General features: G+C 39.5%; 1 long non-coding RNA gene across 1 annotated transcript; it reads right to left on the bottom strand.

Moving 5' to 3' along the window:
• Window positions 1-2,392: 2,392 nt before the first annotated feature.
• On the bottom strand, window positions 2,393-6,812 carry LOC136716160 (uncharacterized). The gene is made up of 4 exons (XR_010805126.1): window positions 6,684-6,812; window positions 6,506-6,586; window positions 4,801-4,859; window positions 2,393-2,541 (listed from the first exon to the last, which is right to left on the bottom strand). It is a non-coding gene; the product is annotated as an uncharacterized LOC136716160 (long non-coding RNA).
• Between the last annotated feature and the right edge of the window lie 1,533 nt (window positions 6,813-8,345).

Here is an 8,345-nt window from a genome sequence, read left to right as displayed (position 1 = left end):
TCACCGCTGTACATTGCTAATTTGATTTACATTTCCTTCCCTTCCTCCAGAGTCCCTTTGAATGCGACCAAATGTTTTATTTAATTACCATCTTAAAAGTACTATAATAAAAACGCAGAGTTTGTTAATAATTTGTGTCTGTAAGACCATCTTTTTATTTTGAATAATGGATATCCAGACTTGTTTGAAAGGGTCACTCTGGTGGTGTAAAGAGTCATGTTTACAAAAGTTCTGGGACGCCGGATTGAGGCGGTACGGAGGAAAGAGACAACTGCCTATTATTATAAAAAAATAATGATGCTGGCTGTGATGTCACTTACAGATACAGACAATTCCAATATTTATTCTGTGTGATGAAGTGAAACATGGATTCGTACACAGTGTCATTCTGTGATGAGAGAGACGTTTCTGGGAAACAAATGGCAATTAGCTTTTCCTGCTACATATCCATTTGGTTTAAAAAAAACAACAGGGTGGCTGTCAGAGGGATGTTAGAGGGGTTTATTATTATTGTTCAATTATACTTTGTTTTCATGGCATTAAAATGAACACACAGGGTCCAATACCTTTATACCGCAAAAAAAAAAACAAGTAGGTTCAACTCGTGCTGCCTGCAGCTTGCCATATCCTTCCCAAAAGGGACACCGCTGACGCCAGCCATTTGCATTTTGGTAGCATTGACGGTTTATTCCACTTAAGTGTTCCTCAGCTGGAGCCACGAGGTTTGCTCAGGGCAGCTCCTGTTCATCTCAAACACACTTAATTGTTACACGTCGTAAACCGGAGGGGAACCAGGGCAGCCGTGCCGTTGCTTTTCAGAGCTATTGGCAATTTGCTGGATGTGCTGTTACATCCATTAGTACCCAACGTGCTAACACCGGCACTCTTTGTGTGGAAGTAGCGGCACCAGAGGGACGGGCAGACTAAATTAAATCCTGCCACCGATCTGTGATCTCACCCCTCCGAATGACAGCTGTAGAGTGATGCAACTGTGAAAGGAGATGACCGGTAATAAAAGAACATCATCGCTTCAGTGTCGACACATTGCCTCAGTCTTTGTGCGGCTTCATGCTGGGCTTTTCTTACCGTTTTGGTGACTTTTTCTCCAGCAGTGAAATTATACTCAATTTGCAAATGTTCTACGGCTACTATCACTATATTTATGAATAGTAAATCAGCTTATAATAAATATATTTTACTATGTTTTTATATAATTGATATTTCTGAATGTTCATGTAATTTCATTATTCTCTTAAAATAATCTGATAGAAGCTGAGAGATGGGGAAGGGGATCCTGAGTGTGGGCCGCTCTCTGCACATCTCGTGCTAGGAGGGTGTGGAGGTGAGTGGACGGCACTTGTCTCCTTGGGGACAGGGTGACCTTACTAATTGCGTAGGGTCAGGACGGGGCACTCCCTGCAGACCCGTCGGACACTTGCTCTTAACCCAGCAAATCAGAAACATCCCTCACCTCAGAGGAGCTCTCCTGTAAGAGCAGGTACCCGTGTCCGCCCCGGGAGTCTGAACTGAGAGCGAGGAAGAGCAGCAGAGATCTGGGTCACTGGAGCAAAAATCACGTCCCTTTGACGGATAAATAATAAATATTAATAGACAGATTATGATTTATTGTTTGTCTTTATTATGATTATTATTTTGCTGATGCCTTTATCTTAGTGGACTAATAAGGATAGATAGAGACAAAGTGGAGTTATTAACTATATCAAACAGACATCTACGGAATTTAAATATTTATGGATCTACGCAAAAAGTCGAGATCGATGCTGCTTTGACATAGAAATTACTACGGATGAAGGGCAGCCCTGTATGAGTTTAAAACACAGCGAGTGACAAGACGATGTATTTTATTTATTAAAAACCACAGTCACCAGGACAACTTCAGGAGAGGGAACATTGGGCTTTTCTTTCAGCGGGAACGCGCATTTGGTTCCTTTTGGAGGACAGGTGTTTTACTTGTTTAACACTCCAGTGCCCCACTGAAAGACACAACCACATGAAAAGAAATCAATTATAAACTGCAAGTGGCTCCAACAAATATCATTCACACATGTAAGGAAAGAAAAATGTGTTAAAGTGAGGAAAATTACTTTGCATTGTAATTGTTTACCCAGATGTCAATCGCAAAAAAACCACGACTGGGTCCGTAGCTTTGCAATGTACACAGTATACGTGTTGAAATATATCAGTTAAGATGTAATGCTAATACTGGAGTCAGCAATGGTTTTCAGTCATTGACTGCAAATTTAATTGATGTTGTTTTTCACGGGTCAGTTCACAGTTAAAATGTAACTGATGTATAATTACATATTAATTAACCTCAACTTTAAGCTGCTTCTCATATGGGAGATTATGCCAAGGCCTTGTCTACCTCTTGGGTTATCAAACCTCCCAAGACACTTGTTGAAGAGGAGCAGAGGTTTCGACCCAGCTGTCCTGGCCGAATTCCCCCAGGATGCATCACTTCCACCATCAAAAGGACAGAGTCTCCTTTAGAAGCAGTGGGCTGATTCAGACTCGGAGATCCTGAGTAAACACAGAATTAAAACGATGCTGTGCAGAGCAAACTGGCAGCAAACCAGGTATTACTGTGTAAAAACCACACCAGTCCCTCGACCCACAGAGTTCCTAAATGTCTTAGGATGAGTCCTCGTCAAATTATCCAATATGGATTTTATCAATAATAATTGCTGTTAATGTAATAAACAATGCATAACACATCTGCATGATTGAATGTATCAGCTCAGGAAAAATATACAACTAGATACCTAAATACTGTGAATACTGAAATACTATCACACAAAGTTATACAAATCACATACAACATATCTGAATTTTGATCAGAGGGCAAGAGGAGTGATATCTACACCCTGATATTCCTTGTTTGTTGTATAAAAAACATTCTGAGAATACGATAGTGATTTAACGTTCACTTTCAAGAGCATCACTGAACATGAAGGGGTGTTATTGGGTCTGCTCAGTAAATCCAGCTCAACCCCGTCATTGATATAATTGCTGAATTTCTCAACTCACCTTTTGGGTACATATTGCCCAAGTGGAAAAGTAATCAAAGCAAAACGTTTAGAAATGTTAGAATCCAGAGGCAGTTAATAGAGTTTAAAAACTAAAACTAAAATAATACAGAACAAAAATAGATACAGCTTGAGAAGAAACTAAAAAATACTAGAAAGAACAAGGGAAGTTCAGACTAACATACAGAGAGACACCAGACAGACAGGTTACGTAGACAAAGAGAGGCCATTGAAATAGGATTGCACTGAGAGAGGAAGAGAAAGAGAGAGACAAAGGTTATATCGACAAATACAGATATTGTGTTTTGGCTAATAGGTGGGCCAGAGAACCGCAAATATAAAAACTAAACTGCAAATGGCTTGATTGGTGCCTGTTCTTGGTAAGTGAAAAGAAAAAGCAAGAGGGAGAGAAAAAAATCTTTAAGTAGAAGAAGGCAAACCTAGCTCCCTTCATTTGATACAGTGACCTCTCAAGTGCATGACTGCCCCGAGGGCTCAGGGCAGCCCAACCACTATGAAACCCCTTGGGTTGATAATCTTCTCCCACATTTGCCGTCAACACCAGACACAACACCATTAGCTACAGCTCCACTGGTGCTCATTAGAACCGATCAATATAGGCTACTACAGGGATTGCTGCTACTACACCTTCTGCTATTATTCTTCAGAGTTATTATATAAGGGTCCCTTTAACATCAAGGATCCTTCTTCTCGCAGAATTCTGATACTGCAAGCATTAAACCACAGCGTTAGAAATCACCCCACAGAGCGGACCGGCTCACCGTGCGTGTGTGTGTGTGTATGCACATATGTATGTATGTATGCACATATGAATTCTCTATTTTTATTCTCTCCACAATCAGTGCACTATAACAATTGCTAAGTCTGTTTCCAAGCCCTGCTGAACATGTGATGCCAGCGATCTACATATGATGCCGGAGATGTATTGTACTGTGTGACACATTAGTGGAACGGTGAAACATCACAGAGATCAAAGCAATTAGGCAACAAAGGATTCCCCTTCTAGAGCCGTGGAAGAATGCAGTGTGAAGGGTTTGGTGTCCAAAGCGTTTTAAAAATAAAAATTCTACCTAAACATGTACATAATGCAACACTGCACACACAACATAAAAGCCACTATTAATCACTTTCAATTATTTGTGCAGTAACTCTCAGATATAGATAGATAGATAGATAGATAGATAGATAGATTTTGGTATATTTTGATAACTACCAATGATGTATTCAATTTGCATATCTCAATTAATGTTATAATAAATCTATATTTTTCTTCTAGATTGCAATGTTTGGGATTTAAGTGTATTAGGAGGACAAATTAAGTCTGACCAAGTGTTGAGGGGTGGTTGTGATGATGTGAAATAAGAAATAAGAGAGATCTAACAGGAGCAGATTGTGTATCATCATATATAGTCATGGATGCTTCTTTTTTTTTTTCTTAAAGCCTGACAGATTCCATTCAACACTGTGAAAGTTAAATCGTTAAGATGTTGCTTGTTAAAAAACAGAGAGAGAAAGGGAGACAAGAGGAGAGTGGCTGTATATACCAGTGATGTAAGAATTCTTCTTTTAAGGGGAGTCTTTTAATCTCTACAGAACAAAATGAAGAGCAGATAGTTTCCCAATTTATTTGCTTTTAAATTGGAGCTTTGGAGAAATCAGAAAGAACCAAAAAAAGAGAGAGTGAGTGTGTGTGTGAGAGAGAGAGAGAGAGAGGAAGAAAAAAAAACCTGACCTGGTGTTGCATGAGTTTGTAGCTGGAAGGTAAGTCCTTGCTTATATTGAAGCAAAGTTCTGAAAATAAGCAAAGAACAGATTTATTGATTTTTGGTGGAGTCTGGGTGTAGAAAAGAGAAAGAATAAAGAAATGCTCTTTGCCCGATATGTCCAAATGACATCCCTGGAGACCTGCTTAATGGTGGGGGAGGGGAGGGGGGGGCAGGTGCCTACCCTGTCTCATGGATAGAACTGCCCTTAGGCTAGGGCTAATGGTATTGGCTGAGCCTGCTATAAGAAGCTCTTTTCTAATAGCCAACTTTGTGTGTGCCAGAAGACAGACAGATATTGATTGGTCCAAATGCCCTTGAGTTGACAACATCTGAAATGAAAATCCACCAGGCTAGCACAAACTTTCTGCAAGTTATGTTTCTGGAATGCGATTAGAAACCCGGCTCGCGTCGGGGGGGCCCAACGAGATGCTGTTTCCCTTCCTCCTTCTCCCTCTCTCTCTCTCTCTCTCTCTAAGAAACCCTGCACACATAACCGATTACTATGCCTTACTACAGCGCGCTCACACTCTCGCACACACTCGCCTGCCTCTCCTGGAATCACTAATGACCTCATTGACTTGTAATTCAGATCCACTGGATGTTTCATCTTTTTTTTTTTTTCCTGTTTTCTCTCTCTCGCTGGAACACTGAACTCATAATAGGAACAAGGGGGGAAGCTAAAGCTCTGATGGCCTCTGGCACAGACAGCGTGGGGAAAAAGTCATCACACCAACGTTGCCCACGCACCGACCGGCTCTGGTGCTGCTTCTCGTCGGGGTTTCGTTGGGGTTTCTCACGCTAGATACGCAGGTGTTTGCTCTGATTCACCTCGGCATACCTTTTGGAAATATCATTGCAAATATCTGAGTCAGGTGAAAACACCTTCTGTAAAATCTATACCCAAAAATGAATTAAAAGGTCATTGGGAATCACAAACTCTCCCGAGTGCGACTACACAGCCATGCTGATGAACTCTGAGCCTCAAATTGGTGCTTCTGACTGCGCTGCTTTTCTTAAGGGAGCTCAGTCTTTCTCAGGGAATAAAATGAACCCAAAGGACCTCACTTTCTCCCTCTGGTGGTCTGTGACTGGACGTATTTATTATGTCCCAAAGAGCATATTGAAATGCAGACATGAAGTTAAATCAATTGTAATATATTTCGGGATGAGATGAAGTTTGGCAGTTGGCGCCAATATGTAACATTATAAAAACTCTACTTCAGCAATTACACATTTCTCTTTCAAAGAATAATAAAACAGTGTACAAGTGCATCCAAAAGTTCAACAAAGCATATCCTTAATGTATACATTAATGGTATTAATTAAAATATATTACATAAATAAATGCATATATATATACATATAAACAAACATAGTAATAGCAAGAATAGTTTTCAAAAAGTAGACTGAAACCTCACCCTTTCTGTGAGTTTAACAAAAACTCAAGCATATTATAAAGGTATGTTTTTAGAGTTGTGTTTGTCTTTGAGAATGGCGCAAAGACAGTCATCTGTTTATTTACTCATGCTCCCGACTTTGAAACACTGCATGGGGGGTATTTTGCCTTGAATTTTTATGGTTTCAACCATTATCCTGATAATCACTATAACTTTTTCTTTTTAGCCGTCCTGCAGGACACATTATATTTTTCATGGCGGAGGTCCACCGTACCTGTTTTTGCAGAGCCGCAGTCAGCAGTCTTCGAGTCTGTGGACGGGGGAGATGTCACAGTCTACAGCTTCTTGAAGAAAACTAAATAAAACAAATACTGTAGTAACGATTATCCGTGTAGTATTTACAGTCTCTCGTTTAAGTAAGACATTTTAAAAGTACTTAAACCATGACCTACAACAAATGTAAGAGTTCATCCACTGTCAGTAAAGAACAGATTTATATCTTAGTGGGACACAGGGGCTTGTGTATATTATTGTTAATAGCCAACCGTGGCACGCGGTACAGAGTACTTGCGATTGTCCTTCAAGAAAGCAGGATTCCGTTGATAATGATGTCGTCTGACTTGCAATCCTAGGGTGATGCATCACTCATTGTCACCGTTAAAAGTCTAATCATTTATAAACCCAGCCCCGAACAGAACGCCGCGTCTGACTGCCGTGTCAGTCTCCTAGTTAAACTTTGTATAACTAATGAGTGGATTTTTAACCAGTAATACCCACAAGAGCGAATGACGAGAGAGGGCAGAATCTGCAGATTTCCTCAGCAAGAAAACCAACATGTTTTTCATATTTTCACACACATAAGAACTTTTTTTTTTTACACGTTCAACACCAAAATCAAAAAGTAGGCTTACACATGTGGCTCACAAAAAAATATGATGAATCTGTTTCTCCTAATAGAACTGATGCATTCATCACCTTGCAGGGTTCATATCAAACACTAGTTTTACAGGACTAACATGCTGTTTCCCTGACAAGTAATGATTCCTGGCTGCAGGCGCTGGTATCTCTTTAGTGACTCCAGTTTTTGGAGGATATCACCTCACTTCACTCAGCTTTGATATGTGTCAATAGTACCCAGATAATGGGGAGGGCCTACTGCAACAGAAAACATTTGAATTTGTCGGCTGTACTTGCCTAGTATGCTATATAAGGGCCTATTAAACCTATACTCATCCCCTTACAAATACTGTATTCTTTGTTTTATCTTCTACCTGAATGTATGACTCAATGAAATATGGAAGTGTGTTTTCTTCTGCCACACTAAGAAACAAGAAATTAACCGAACAAACATAAAACACTCGTGAGGGTCTACAGCAAGATATGTGGGCTTCATTTTAACTTTAATTGTTTATTTAGATATATAGATTTTTTTATATACCACTTCCTATACTCCAGAGAGCTTCTTAATGAAATATTGAGTTCAAAGAAATTTGGACCACACAGCGGAGGGAAGGAAAATGCTGAGGGGTATCAGAGGGGCAACTAGAGAAGATCAAAGCAGACCTTTATACATATTTTTATATAATGGATAGATAGAGAGATGGATAGGTGGGTAGATAGGTAGATACAATCATACATAGATACATACACTGAGTGGCCACTTTATTAGGGACACCTACCCTCTCATAATATAGCCGGCCTGTCAGCGGCAGCATCACGTGCTCAGACTAGGCTATTTAAAGCATCACTTTCTATGTTGTATAATTATGTAAGTCATTCATTTTAGGATTTGAAATTGTATATTTAAACTAATTTATCAACTTAACTATTTAGTTTAATTGTTCAGATTTATTCAGGCACTTTAAATGAAACTAAATGAGAAAAAGGTTGTCCCACTAAACACATTTTTGGTTTAAATTTATATTAATTACAAAGCTTTAATAAAATAATCTCTTGCCAGATCCCCACGCTCTGAAATGGACTTGCAGTCATGTATATATGCAAATGTCATGTATTTAGAAACAGATTTTTCTGCTTGGATCTAAATTTTTTACGCAAGAGTCGCATAATTTGAATTTGCGTATCTCAAGCGATCACTGTACATAGAAAGACAC

This window comes from Amia ocellicauda, chromosome 20 (genome assembly GCF_036373705.1).
Source record: "Amia ocellicauda isolate fAmiCal2 chromosome 20, fAmiCal2.hap1, whole genome shotgun sequence".
In the NCBI taxonomy this organism is placed as follows: Eukaryota; Metazoa; Chordata; class Actinopteri; order Amiiformes; family Amiidae; genus Amia; species Amia ocellicauda.
This window is presented reverse-complemented; position numbering and strand designations above follow the sequence as displayed.